Source organism: Squalius cephalus (assembly GCF_949319135.1).
Source record: "Squalius cephalus genome assembly, chromosome: 3".
Classification (NCBI taxonomy): Eukaryota; Metazoa; Chordata; class Actinopteri; order Cypriniformes; family Leuciscidae; genus Squalius; species Squalius cephalus.
The window spans coordinates 48,605,386-48,619,450 of record NC_137124.1 but is presented as its reverse complement, the minus strand read 5'-3'; the positions used below and the strand labels follow the sequence as shown (position 1 = coordinate 48,619,450).

The following is a 14,065-nucleotide window of genomic DNA, read 5'->3' as shown; positions in this document are numbered from 1 at the left end:
AATTTGGGGGGATAATCATTTTAATTTTTTCTTAGAAGCCTATAATAAATAATAGTTTAGCATCCAAATAAATCGCGAATATGGAAAAAAAAATATTCGAATGAGAGAGTTACGTGAGCCCAACGCCACTTACTTTCACTTTCGCTTTAAATTATTTTGCTTTGGCTTGTTTATAGATATATATTTTTTTCATTCTTGTTCTGTTCTGAATATCATTAAATTTAAAGGATTTGTTGTGGAATATTTTTAGTGAATTTTTTAAGCATACAGCAAACGATAGTAGGCTATTAATTGGTTAAAATTCTTACAATGGTTAATCGGTTAATTAGCATCCCTGTAGCTTTAGCTAGATCAAAAGAGTGCAGAATCAACTTTGCGTTACGATCGCGTCATGGATAAGCCACTGCACGTGCATCATCAAAAGCGGTTGTTAACAGAAGGCTTAAGAATAGGCCTATATAGGCCTATGGGTCACGTCAATTAAAAAAAAAGAAAAAAAGGGTCGCTCTTGAAAAAGTTTGAAAACCACTGGCATAGATCATTGAATCAGACAGGACCATTAGCATCTCTCTCAAAAAAATGACCAAAGAGTTTCGATATTTTTCCTATTTAAAACTTGACCCTTCTGTAGTTTCATCGTGTACTAAGAGATGCTAATTGTCTTGTCCGATTCAATGATCTATGCTAAGCTATGTTAAAAGTGGTACCGCCAGACCCGGAGATCGGCTGAATGGATTTGAAAACGGTAAAACTCAACTGTTTAACTCTGGGGGAGTTGTAAAATGAGCCTATTTCCAAAAAAAGTGGAGTATCCCTTTAAGAAGCACTCATTTACACTGCTTCAAAATCACTGTCATCTGAACTCTCAAAATCAACTTCTTCATGGTCCTCTGGTATCTCCTCGGGCCCATCCTCCAGCAGAGAAGCAGCATTTGGTCCTAAAGCCAGGCTGTAACTTGAGCATACGACTTGGAATTTCTCCTCTACATCTGCAAGCCTTTTCTGAAGAAGACACAAGAGCCCGCGATGACCCTCTTCACTTAAACTGCCTAGAAGGAAAAATTAAAAGCGAGGTATGACAATACTTCCATTGTTGTTGAGCTATTCATTAACTGACTTTACTAAAGAACTACAAACCATTTAGATCCAGCCACAAGGAATCCATAATGTAACACTTGAGGATCTCAAAATGAGTGAGGTTATAGGATCCACAAAAGCATTACAGCAAGAATGTAATAAAAGTTAGCTTCTTACCACTGTTTCTGCCAGAAGACATTTCTGATATCATTGTCCTAATGTTTCTAGCCAGCTCTCTGAGATAGGTGCAGTGCTGTCTCATCTCCCTCATCACAATGATCTTTTCCTCTTGAAGCCGCACTTTTGACATGAACACTTCTCATCTTCTTCTTGGTGAGGATGTTGCTGTATTCTGAAGTCACACAAATAACATCCCTTCAATACAAATTTGACCTGTACAGTCTAAACAGCAGGCAAAACACAAGTAGTGTATGGACATCCCATATACTGGTGCAGAGTGCAAAAATGAAATAGAAATTTAATCAGATAAAACGTGGCATATGTTTACAGTAGCATATTCAACATATCATTAGTTTGCTTAATCACACAGACAGAGACACACACACACACACAGACAGACACACACACACACAGACACACACACACACACAGACACACACACAGACACAGACACACACACACACACACACACACACACACACACTTAGAGAGAAATTGCTACTTACCACTGCTGTGCACTTCCCACGGCCATATTAGACTGTCTCCTCCCCCCACGGAGAAACTGCTCTCTACCTTCTCCTCAACGATGCGTTCCTCATCTGGCACCTGCTCATTGTAGAGCTTGATTGTTTGCAGGAGTTTTCTCTTCTCTTCCCACAATTTTCTTCGACGCAAGTGTCGAATTTTGTTGCTGTCTAAATTTTTTTAAAAACACAGAAAACATGATGCACAAGCATATGTATACAGATATCAGAAAGTTACATGAAATACTTATAACTGACTTAAGAATTAATACATCAAAATGAAAAAAAAAAATCAAATGACTTAAAAGGCATAATAATAGGCCTAATATCTGTAAAATTAAAAAGAAGACATTTTAAAATGAAGGACCTAAAAACACTATAATACAAAAACAATCCACATAAGACATCTGCAAGTAATAAAAAAGACACAAATATTAGATGAGTTTTCAACATACCAGTGTGTGTGACGTTTTGAGGTCTTTGAGTTCTGTTTTATGAATCTGTTTCTATGTTTTCAGTTTCTGTGATCCGTTTTCCCCTGTCTTTTGTGATTTTGGTTTAGTCCTGTTTTCCCCGGTCTGTTTAATTAGTTCATTTGTGTCAGCTGTGTCTTGTTTATCATCCTGTTTGCCTGTGTATATATACCCCAGTGTTTTACTCAGTCTTGGTCTGTCGTCGTCAGATTATGGTTGTCTTTGTATGGTTAATGTTTGATTCCTGGAGTTTTGTCTTTTGATTTTGTAATCTGAAACCATTTCAGTTCTAATAAATAAATACTTTGTTTTTGAATTACTTAAAGGTGCTCTAGGTAACTTTTTAACCTTAACTGAACAGCTTCGGAGTCAGTGGAATGGTTATATTACTTATTTCGGGTTGAATGGTGGTGGTTTCGCACCCCCCTGGTGCCCGAGAGCGGAAAAAACTCACTTGCAACTTTGGGACGCGGGTCGGTGTCAGGAAGTATCGCGTGATATCAGGTCTCGCGATGTAACGAATTGCTTGACGGCACTGCACACGTACACGCCCCTATTCAAGCACCGGCGGGCTAGCTATAAGCAAAGGGCAACGATAGATTGAGTTATGGCTGAGGCTGAGCCTGTAAAAAAGAAGCAGAAAGCTAGGAAATCTTTGTCGGAGGACCAACGAAAGAGGAAACGGGAGACTGACCGAGCAAGAAGTCAGACTCGAGTAAATATATCGGACCGGCTTTTTCAGAATGGTGAGAACTGAGAGAAACAGAAGCCTGCAAAACGGATGCTGATCCTGCTGTTGCACTTGTAAGTTAAGTATCTTTGGAATAAACTGTTTAATATTTAAATTTCAAGTAATTGCGACCTCAGGATGTTTGCTATTGTCTGTAAAGGTTTTTATTATGATCGCTGTCTGTTAGGGGCTTACTAGTACGCTAGATACTATAACTTTGATGTTAGCATTGTCATAGCAAACACGTTTGATTTCTGTAGTTGTTTGGCCGTTCCTCTGTCGGTTTTATTTGTGTAACTTACACTTTTATTTTATGTCACTAAGTCAACGCGTCTGATAGTAGGCAATATCAGACGCGCAAAATGTTGCACATATCATGATCGAGCTAGAAAAAACGTTCTGATGTTTTCTTAGACAAGCAAAGGTAAACCATCATTCTACCAGATGAACTTATAGACCTTGCTAATATAACTTTAGACAAATATTAGCCTCCGATATATATATTTTTTTATGCTCATGCCCATTCTCCCAAAAACAAACAAACAAACAAACACGAAAGCAGTAGTTCGCCTCGTTCATATCGTTCGTTCCCGGTAAAAATACTAGTATGCATGACAACCAAGGCCGCCTTAATGCACGGGCTTACCTGGGCTGAAGCCCAGGGGCCTCCCAAGTTCAGGGGCCTCCCATGTTCAGGTTCATGATGAGCTGAAAAGGTCATATTGTTTTGTAACTTGTCAGATTTTGTCGCTAGTCTCTATACTGTGAAGTCGCTTGTGGCCGTTGGTAGTGCTGTCGCTCTAATGTTATTGGTAGACTGCTCGTCTGGCCACATACAAAACACCATCACAAGTGATACAACTATATTATTTTAATTTAACTAGGAATTAGGCTCAAAAGAAACAGTATGCTGTTCGGGAGAGTGTTTTTATATTACCACACAACAGTGTTCAGGGATTAAATAATTTACTAGATTAACGATCGATCAATCTACAAATTAAACTCACTCATACTGTCATAAATTACTAAAACGTCATCCGAATTTAACAAATAATACATTTTATTGTCCCTAATAGTCAACATAATGCAGGGGAAACTGTAAAATGAATCGAGGGGATGGGGGGCCTACAAAACCTCTCAGCCCCGGGGCCTAACATTAGGTTAAGGCGGCTCTGATGACAACACAATAAATAAAAAAAATCGCCATCAGTTGGAAAGAAAGTATTGCTTTACTTGCCTCGGTAGACATAACTGGTTTTGAAATAGCCGGTTCCTCTGCTCAGCTAGGTTGACAGCTGATCAGCTGGGTTGCTCGTGGCAAGGGGGGAGGGACAACAGTTCGTTTTTACGACAGAGTGTTTGAAAGCATTATACTACCAGACACTAGGTGGAGCTCGTAGAGAAAAAACACTCAGACTTGCATAGTGTCCCTTTAAACCTCGTCTCAGCATTAGTGATGGCAAAATGAGGCTTCCTGAACCACTGAAACCTCGCAGCCCATTGCTTCAGCCAAAGGTTCATTACTCGAAGCTTCATTCAGCATTGCTCACTAGTGACACCTAGCTACTGTGCAAAGAAATAGCAGACAAATTCATTCATTCTGAACCAGTGTCGCGCCCCCCCCCCTCCTTTCCTCCTTTTATATATTTTTTTATATATATATAAAAATGTATATTTTATAAAAATACTTTTATAAATACAAACATTTATTTGTAATGTAAATATACAAATACATATTTATATTTATTTGTATATTTATATTTAAATGTATATTTTATAAAAAAATATATTTTTATAAATAAAAATATTTATTTATTTTGTACTCACTGTTGATGTCTGTAACCTTTCATTTGCAATAATAAAAAGACAGGATCATTTGTCCATTACTGTGTATAATATAAAATATGTATCTTTCTCTGTCTGAATTTACTTGTGCAGTCACACACAGAGTTAATTAATTATTCATAAATTGTTTGGATAGTGACAGTATGAACAACAACAGTGACACTGTGTTGAGTGCAGTGCTTATGTTGGAGGGAATGTAATAAAGTACATTTATTCATTTAGAAGATTATAGATAACAGATTAAAGTAAACTGCAACAGAATATTCTGGAAGGAAGGATACCAATAGATTTTTTATTGAGAAACATAATTATTTCAAGTGTGTTGGGGTTTAGACGATTCCTCTTCTTGGACAAAATCTCTCCAGCCTTGGAAAAGATCCTTTCACAAGGAACAGAGGATGCAGGGGAACATAAAAATGCCAGCTGGTATAAATGAGGATACTGCTTCTGTTGAGCCCAGACAGGGGAGGATTCCCTCTTTCTTGCTGCTCCGTTACCAGGAAAAAGGAAGAGTCACAAAAAGCAAACAAATCCAAAAGGGCAATCCAAATCAAAAAGCAGTCCAGTCCAGAGGCAAAAATCCAGAGCAATCCAAATAAACTTATCTAATTAATATAACAAGACTATAATATAGCTAGGCCTACTATAATAATAATATACTATAACTATTCTAACCAGAGGGGTATTGCACAAAAGTAGAATTAAGAAAGCCAGGATAACAGAACAGTCGCGGCTTGACCTAGTTTAATCAGTGTATCCTGGTTTAATCCGTTGCACGTTTGCTGAGCCAGGATGAGAACGCGCGGATATGTCAAGCCGGGTGCATATAGTTTGGATAAATGCGCGTTCACGGCATTCTTAAAAAGATCACGAAATCGATCACAGAATCACCGATGCAAAAATGGACAAAACCCGTGCGGCATACTTTTCGCCTAATGAGCAACAGCTTCTTATGGAAACGTATAAAGAAGTGAAACATATAATGTAAAAAAGCAAAGAGAGAATGCTTGGCAAACAATACGGGACCGATTGAATGCATAAGTAGTCCAAATAACCAGTACTCCACTGAAACCCTCATAATTACAATTCAAGGAATTAGGCCCTACTTGTCATTTTCAAAAATAATTGTATACTTTGCCTTAAATGTGACCAGTGGACATGCATTTAACATGTAGAATAATTGCAAACACCTACCCACTATGTGCATCTATTTGATCTATTTAGTTTATTTTATGTCAATAATCTGTTTAATCATTTTACTCTTATCAATTTGTATGTAGGTTTTGTTTCTAATTGATTTGATGTAATCTATAATCAGATAATTTGCTCTATTTTTATCCATCTAATAGCCCCACATCATCACATAGCCTTCACCATACCTAGAGATTGGCATGGAGTTATTTCCATAAGATCATCTCTCAATGCAAATCATTAGGCTAACTGAAATACAACCATGCCAGTCTCTAGGTATGGTGAAGGCTATGTGATGATGTGGGGCTATTTTAATTCCAAAGGCCAAGGGAACTTTATCAGGATGCATAGTATCCTGGCTCCATGAAGTAACTGGCCTTTAAAAATACAAATCTGCCTGCCTCTATGGGAATTTAACATAGGGGTGTCCAGACTTATGCACCCTGTATTTTAAGGAAGAACATTTATTTATTTTTACGATACATTATTCATTCACAAAGAAAATTGGTGTCCTTAAAGGTTGGATTTTTCCTAATTTTTTTAATTAAGGCATTAAGTTCAATTTCCAAAAGATGATTTTTTTATTCCTCTTTTTAGTCAACTTTAGCATGGGTGTCTAAACTTATGCAGCACTGTATCTCATCAACTGCAATAAAATATAATATATTGATATTTTTTCTCATTCAACAGTACATTTCTACTCTATACTTGCATATATAGATATACATAGTCTATATTCTATTTCTCATATTGTATTGTATAGTTCTTTTGCACTGTGTTGGCATTCATTGTGGACAGTAAAGTAATAATTGCTCAGGAAAATCGGTTTTTCTCACTGGGTTTATGACAATAAATGCTTTAAATCTCGAATAATATTCATCAAACCTCTGACATTGAAATAAACAGCAGTTTTCAATAATAACTAAAATAACAGTATGCATACTTGGATGAATGACAGTATATATCACTAGGATTAATCTTAGCCTGGTTGTTAGCCTGCTCCGGAGCAGGCTAGCTGCAAAGTGTAAATCTCCATAGTAACTTAATGTAGATTAATTTAGCCTCCCTTCATGCAACCGAGTCAGGGCTAAATTCAGCCAGGATAACTGGAAAATCCCAGCTTAATCCCTTATCTTGCTTTTGTGCAATACCCCCCTGATAATGTAATAATATACAGCCCTCACATATGACACAATAACGACAATGGCAATGATAGTTATCTAACTCTCTGACTCTCTGACACTACTACAACTGCTTCTACTACTCCTGACAACACCCACAAGGAGGCGCGAGTTTCGAACCGGCTTTAATCCGGAAGCGACACTCAGACCGAACCGATGACGTATCCACACAAACCGAGGCCTCGTTTGTCATTAGTCACGTGATTTTCACGTTAACAACACAAGCCTCGAATCGCGGCTTCATCTGGCACGCCCACTTTTTCTCGACACACGCTCCGATACCTCGCTTCAAATGTCACATCACTACTCAGCATCCTGCCTGCATCAACCCTGACAGAACGACAGACCCTAACAAAAAAGAAAATGTGCTGGGATCAACTCACAGGGGTAATTAAGGAGAGCCACGACCTGCTGGAGTATACGGTGAAGTTCAGTGATATGGCTAAAGACTGGAATGTATGTGATGAAACCATTATCACAGCATATATGATCGGTGCTGTAAGCGTCGATCCTCATCAACTCCCCGATTTCTCGGGGTTGAGCTGGAGGGAAGCTGTTGCCATCTGCTGGCAAAGTTTTACCCCCCAGTACGCCTCACATCCAACCAACCCAACCGATTCAGTTCCAGTGCCAGTTCCAGTGCCTGAGCCGTTGGTGCCAGTTCCAAGTCTTGTTCCGAAGCCTGTTCCGAGTCCAGCACATTTTAAAAAGATCACCTGGCCCAGAGCACGAAAACTTATTTCTAATAGTGCTGATCTTGGGTCTAAAATGTTTGACCCACCTTGGGTATCCGTTCGGAGAGCACGCAAGTTTTTTCCACATACCACCAGATCTACTGATCCTCTCATCAGCCCAGCCGAACCTGAACCTAAGCCTGAGCCGGTGGCATCTGTTCCTGAGCCTGAGCCGGTGACGTCTGTTCCTGAGCCTGAGCCGGTGGCGTCTGTTCCTGAGCCTGAGCCGGTGGCGTCTGTTCCTGAGCCTGAGCCGGTGGTGCCAGTTCCAGTGCCTGAGTCGGTGGTGCCAGTTCCAGAGCCTAAACCGGTGGCGTCTGTTCCTGAGCCTGAGCCGGTGGCATCTGTTCCTGAGCCTGAGCCGGTGGCGTCTGTTCCTGAGCCTGAGCCGGTGGCGTTTGTTCCTGAGCCTGAGCCGGTGGCGTCTGTTCCTGAGCCTGAGCCGGTGGCGTCTGTTCCTGAGCCCGAGCCGGTGGTGTCTGTTCCTGAACCTGAACTGGTGGTGTCTGTTCCTGAATCTGAGCCGGTGATGTCTGTTCCTGAATCTGAACCAGTGATGTCTGTTCCTGAGTCTGAGCCGGTGGTGTCTGTTCCTGAGACTGAGATGGTGATGTCTGTTCCTGAGCCCGAGCCGGTGGTGTCTGTTCCTGAGCCCGAGCCGGTGGTGTCTGTTCCTGTTCCTGGGCCGGTGGTGTCTGTTCCTGAGTCTGAGCCGGTGGTGTCTGTTCCTGAGCCCGAGCCGGTGGTGTCTGTTCCTGAGTCTGAGCTGGTGGTGTCTGTTCCTGAGCCCGAGCCGGTGGTGTCTGTTCCTGAACCTGAGCTGGTGGTGTCTGTTCCAGAGCAAGAGCCAGAACCTGTCAATTTCCCCATTAAAATTTTGGGGGGGCGCATACCTGCTAGGGGAACAGCGGAGGGTTCTCTGACGTGGTTCCCAATACCACCATGGCCACCTGAAAAAATATCTCCACCATGGCCGCCTGAAGGGTCATCTCCACCATGGCCACCTGAAGGGTCATCTCCACCATGGCCACCCGAAAGGTCATCTCCACCATGGCCACCTGAAGGGTCATCTCCATCATGGCCACGCCCACAGCCTGCTCCACCATGGCCACGCCCACAGCCTGCTCCACCATGGCCACGCCCACAGCCTGCTCCATCATGGCCACGTCCACAGCCTGTTCCACCCTGGTCTCCTGACCAACCTGCATCCGCCTGGACCGTCCTGGAGTCTAGGATGCCCACCCTCCCACCCCTTTGGATGTTTTATACGGCGCGAGGACGCGCCTTTGGGGAGGGGGGAGGTACTGTGACGTTTTGAGGTCTTTGAGTTCTGTTTTATGAATCTGTTTCTATGTTTTCAGTTTCTGTGATCCGTTTTCCCCTGTCTTTTGTGATTTTGGTTTAGTCCTGTTTTCCCCGGTCTGTTTAATTAGTTCATTTGTGTCAGCTGTGTCTTGTTTATCATCCTGTTTGCCTGTGTATATATACCCCAGTGTTTTACTCAGTCTTGGTCTGTCGTCGTCAGATTATGGTTGTCTTTGTATGGTTAATGTTTGATTCCTGGAGTTTTGTCTTTTGATTTTGTAATCTGAAACCATTTCAGTTCTAATAAATAAATACTTTGTTTTTGAATTACTTAAACCTCGTCTCAGCATCCTGCCTGCATCAACCCTGACAGTGTGATTATAAAGGCTGGCTTTATTTTGATGAACACCAAGAAACATTTGTTCAATTGATTTCTGAAGGTTATGTTGGTCATCACATCTGGTACCTACAGAATCTTAAAGCAACAACAATAATACAAGTTTATTATGATGTCTTTCAAGTTCAAGTTCATTTAGAGCCCCAAATCACATCACTGTTAACAGTGTCAAAGGAGTTTACAAGCCCACAAGTTTATAGCAAACAAAAACAGGACAACGCCCCCTTACTTAATCCTTATGCATGGCAAAGATTCTCACTTTGTATTCTCACTAAGTAGTATTAGTAAACTACTTAGAAGAATGTCCATAAAATACTGTACCGTCAGTAGCCCATTGTCTGACATCATGTACCCACTGATGCACAATGTTCTCAGGACACCCCAGTTCACTGCTCAAATCCTCCAGTTTCTGAGACTCAGCCTCAGCCTTTTTCAAAGTCTGGTGTAAAAAAAAAGATTTTTGACTTTGCAATCTTAAAAAGTGAGGAAAGTCATGAAAGGCTTAGTATACATTACTCAGGCATAACATAATACCTTGATGTATCTGCTGGATAGGGCAAGATGAAGGCCTTCCCACTTCCGTCGGTTCCACCCAATAGCATGGACAGTTAGCATGTCATTCCTGGCTTTAAACAACAGAATGATGTGATGGAGGAAAGTACCATTAATGCTCATGGTATTGCAGTTCATCCACGCATTGACAATTGATTTTTAGTTTAAGAGAGATGTAATGCAGTTTTATTAATGTACTTCTGTCATGATTCTGCCTTCATGTCCTAGATCTCTCTTGTTTTGAGGCAGGATCATGACAGACCCATGTTTTATGTGTAAGCACATGGCCATTTGTTTTGGCTGTGTGCTTGCGTTGTCTTGTCACCTTACCCCGCCCCCTAGTTATCTCTTCTTGTAATCATTAGATTGTTGCTTTCACCTGTTCCTGATTAGTTTGCTCCCTATTTTATCCCCTCATGTTCTCTGTCCTGGGTCGGTACATTGTCTAACATTGCGTGTTATTCATTGTGAAACCTTGTGAGTATCCTGTCAAGAGTATTGTCTAGAGAAAGTTCTGTTTTTGCTGTTTGTTTATATGGAGTTTCACAGTCGGGAGGAGTTACAGGCTTCTTCCACGGGATCTCCTTCTACCAGGCTTCCGGTGGTCCCGGAGGGTCGAGTCCTTGCTGTCGTCACTCAAGGGGATCAGGCTCTCTCCGTTACTTCTCCCGAGGTCTCCTCCACTCCCGTTGATCTTCGTGGCAAACGAGGGAGACGGACTTCGTGGGATTTTCCGTCGGAGTCATCCTCGACCGAGTCAGCGCTGCCTGAGACTGCCCTTTCAATTCAAGTCACAGATCCCGCTGAGCTTCTCCAACCGGCCACAAGTCCTGCTATGACTTCCACACCGCGACCTAGGAGAAAGAAGAGAAAGGGAGCTTCTCGTCCTTCATCTCAGCCTGTTCCAGAGCCCGCTACTGCAAGCGCTGTTCCAGAGCCCGCTGCTGCAAGCGCTGTTCCAGAGCCCGCTTCTGCAAGCGCTGTTCCAGAGCCCGCTACTGCTAGCGATGTCTCAAGCGCCGTCCGAAAGCCCGCTACTGCAAGCGCTGTCCCAGAGCCCGCTACTGCAAGCGCTGTCCCAGGCGCTGTTCCAGAGCCCGCTACTGCAAGCGCTGTTCCAGAGCCCGCTACTGCAAACGCTGTTCCAGAGCCCCCTACTGCAAGCGCTGTTCCAGAGCCCGCTACTGCAAGCGCTGTTCCAGAGCCCGCTACTGCAAGCACTGTCCCAGACCCCGCTACTGTAAGCGCTGTCCCAAGCGCTGTTCCAGAGCCCGCTACTGCAAGCGCTGTCCCAGGCGCCGTCCCAGAGCCCGCTGTTGCAAGCGCTGTCCCCGGATCTGCTGAGAGAGTTGTGGCCGATCTAGCCGCAAAAGAGGTTCTGCAAGAAGTTTCTGCCCAAAAGGAGATGCCTGTCGTCTTAGCTGCTCGAGCCGTGTCTGACTATCTTACCGCTCTTGCCAAGATCCTTGAAATGCCACCCAGACCCAAGTTACTTTCAAGTCACAAATCCTCGACATCAGACAGCGCTTCTCCCGAGTCAGATGTATCAAGTATGGATGATTCTGATGAATCGAGTCCTGTCCTGAGTCCTGTTCGGTCCGTCTGTCCTCTCATACAGGATCCTGTCCCTCAGTCACCTGCTTCATCCCCTGTTTTGTCTCCTGTATCGTCGCCTCCTGTTGTCCCCATCAAATCTCCTGCCAAGTTGCCATGTGTTTCCCCTGTCACCCCTGTCTCTGCCCAGCCCCGGACTGTTTTCACCAAGACTGTACCTCGTGTTTCTTCGTCTATGCCTGCCCATAACCCCTGTCCAAAGCCCTCGTCCCGTCAACCCAAGACTCCCATCTCACCTATCCCCTCAGGTGTTCCCCCCCATGGACTCAATGTTTCCTCCTCCTCCCCTTCCGTGTTTGTTGTTTTTATTGTTCCACCCCAACCCTGTTGTCGTGTTTTCGTGTCTGCCCTTGTTAGTTTTTGTCATGTATTGTTGGTTTGTGTCTGTCTCAGTCGGTCTTGTCCCGTGTTTCATGTCCCCTCTAGGGAGCGTCTGGAAGCCGCTCCTTGGGGGGAGGGTTCTGTCATGATTCTGCCTTCATGTCCTAGATCTCTCTTGTTTTGAGGCAGAATCATGACAGACCCATGTTTTATGTGTAAGCACATGGCCATTTGTTTTGGCTGTGTGCTTGCGTTGTCTTGTCACCTTACCCCGCCCCCTTGTTATCTCTTCTTGTAATCATTAGATTGTTGCTTTCACCTGTTCCTGATTAGTTTGCTCCCTATTTTATCCCCTCATGTTCTCTGTCCTGGGTCGGTACATTGTCTAACATTGCGTGTTATTCATTGTGAAACCTTGTGAGTATCCTGTCAAGAGTATTGTCTAGAGAAAGTTCTGTTTTTGCTGTTTGTTTATAGTCTAGTTAATTGTCAGAGTCATAGTCTAGTTTAGTCACTCGTAGTCCTGTCTTGTTTTGCCCCCTCGTGGGCTTTGTTTTTCCTGTTATTTGTACAATAAACTGTGTTGCTGTGACTACTGTCTGCAATTGGGTTCATCTCCACACACCCCCATGACAACTATATTAGAATATTTACAGCTGTATATTTGCTATGTTATATAATATTTGTAATCTCAGTACGAAGTATTAGACAGTTAGAATAAAAAGAAAAAAAGAATAAAAGACAGGTTTCCTAAAATAATATAAATCAGCAATAATTACCAGATTTTGTCATGTACTTGGTTGTGAGGGCACAACGAGACAGGTAGCTGTTGACCATTTCGACCTCCTCCCCTGCAGTTGTGCCAGCACCTTCCTGATTTTTGCCACTCCGGATTATCTTACAAATCAGCATGGCACTTAAATTATAGTCATATCCAGTGTATTATATAAGTTATTATTATTTATTTTTTTAATGGTATGATAAAGAATATGCAGTACCTCACACTTGGTTGAATGAGCCTTGGCATGCATGACAGAAAGGAATGGTCTCATCTGCAGTAAAGGTCTGAGTTCCAACATGGAGACTGCCAACTTCTCAAGATAAGGCCAATACTTGCAAGCAATATCTGTGCAATAGAACTGTCCGTTTGTGGCTGCTTGGAGCTCCTTCTGCAGGTACAGCGGATAAGCAAATATTTCCCCCCTGTACATGTTAAGAGCCTTGAGTAGCACTCCATGTCTGCAAACAACCACCTCAAGGCCCTCTTCATCCAGTGTGCTTGCTCTTCTGGCCGTTTCACGTGCAGCAGACCACTGACTGGCTCCACAGATCCCTTTGCCGGCAGTCTGCATGACACAATAATTCTGGTTAAAACTGAAAGTTGCTATTTTTTCTAACTAGTTACTTCATCCATCAGGATGAGTCAGCCCAGCTAACAGGGAACGTTCCCAGAACTTTCACTAACGTTCTTTAAAAGTTGTGTAAATGTTAGTACAAAACGTTATTAAAATAATGTTTTCAGAACGTTCATATAACGTTATTAACGTTCTTGTAACGTTGAGAAAAAAACGTTCTTAGAACAACATTCTTGGAACGTCTTTATGACGTTATTTGTGTTTGATGAAAGTTCTCATAATGTTGATAGAAAACGTTCTTAGAACAACGTTCTTGGAACGTCTTTATGACGTTATTTGTGAATGATGAAAGTTCTCATAACGTTGATAAAAAACGTTCTTAGAACAACGTTCTTGGAACGTCTTTATGACGTTATTTGTGAATGATGAAAGTTCTCATAACGTTGATAAAAAACGTTCTTAGAACAACGTTCTTGGAACGTCTTTATGACGTTATTTGTGTTTGATGAAAGTTCTCATAACGTTGATAGAAAACGTTCTTAGAACAACGTTCTTGGAACGTCTTTATGACGTTATTTGTGAATGA

At 42.3% G+C, this 14,065-nt stretch overlaps 1 long non-coding RNA gene across 1 annotated transcript; it reads right to left on the bottom strand.

Annotated features, from left to right (window-relative positions):
* Positions 1–9,612: 9,612 nt before the first annotated feature.
* Positions 9,613–13,021, bottom strand: LOC307155764. The gene is made up of 4 exons (XR_013820564.1): positions 12,904–13,021; positions 10,172–10,263; positions 9,959–10,076; positions 9,613–9,715 (listed from the first exon to the last, which is right to left on the bottom strand). It is a non-coding gene; the product is annotated as an uncharacterized lncRNA (long non-coding RNA).
* Between the last annotated feature and the right edge of the window lie 1,044 nt (positions 13,022–14,065).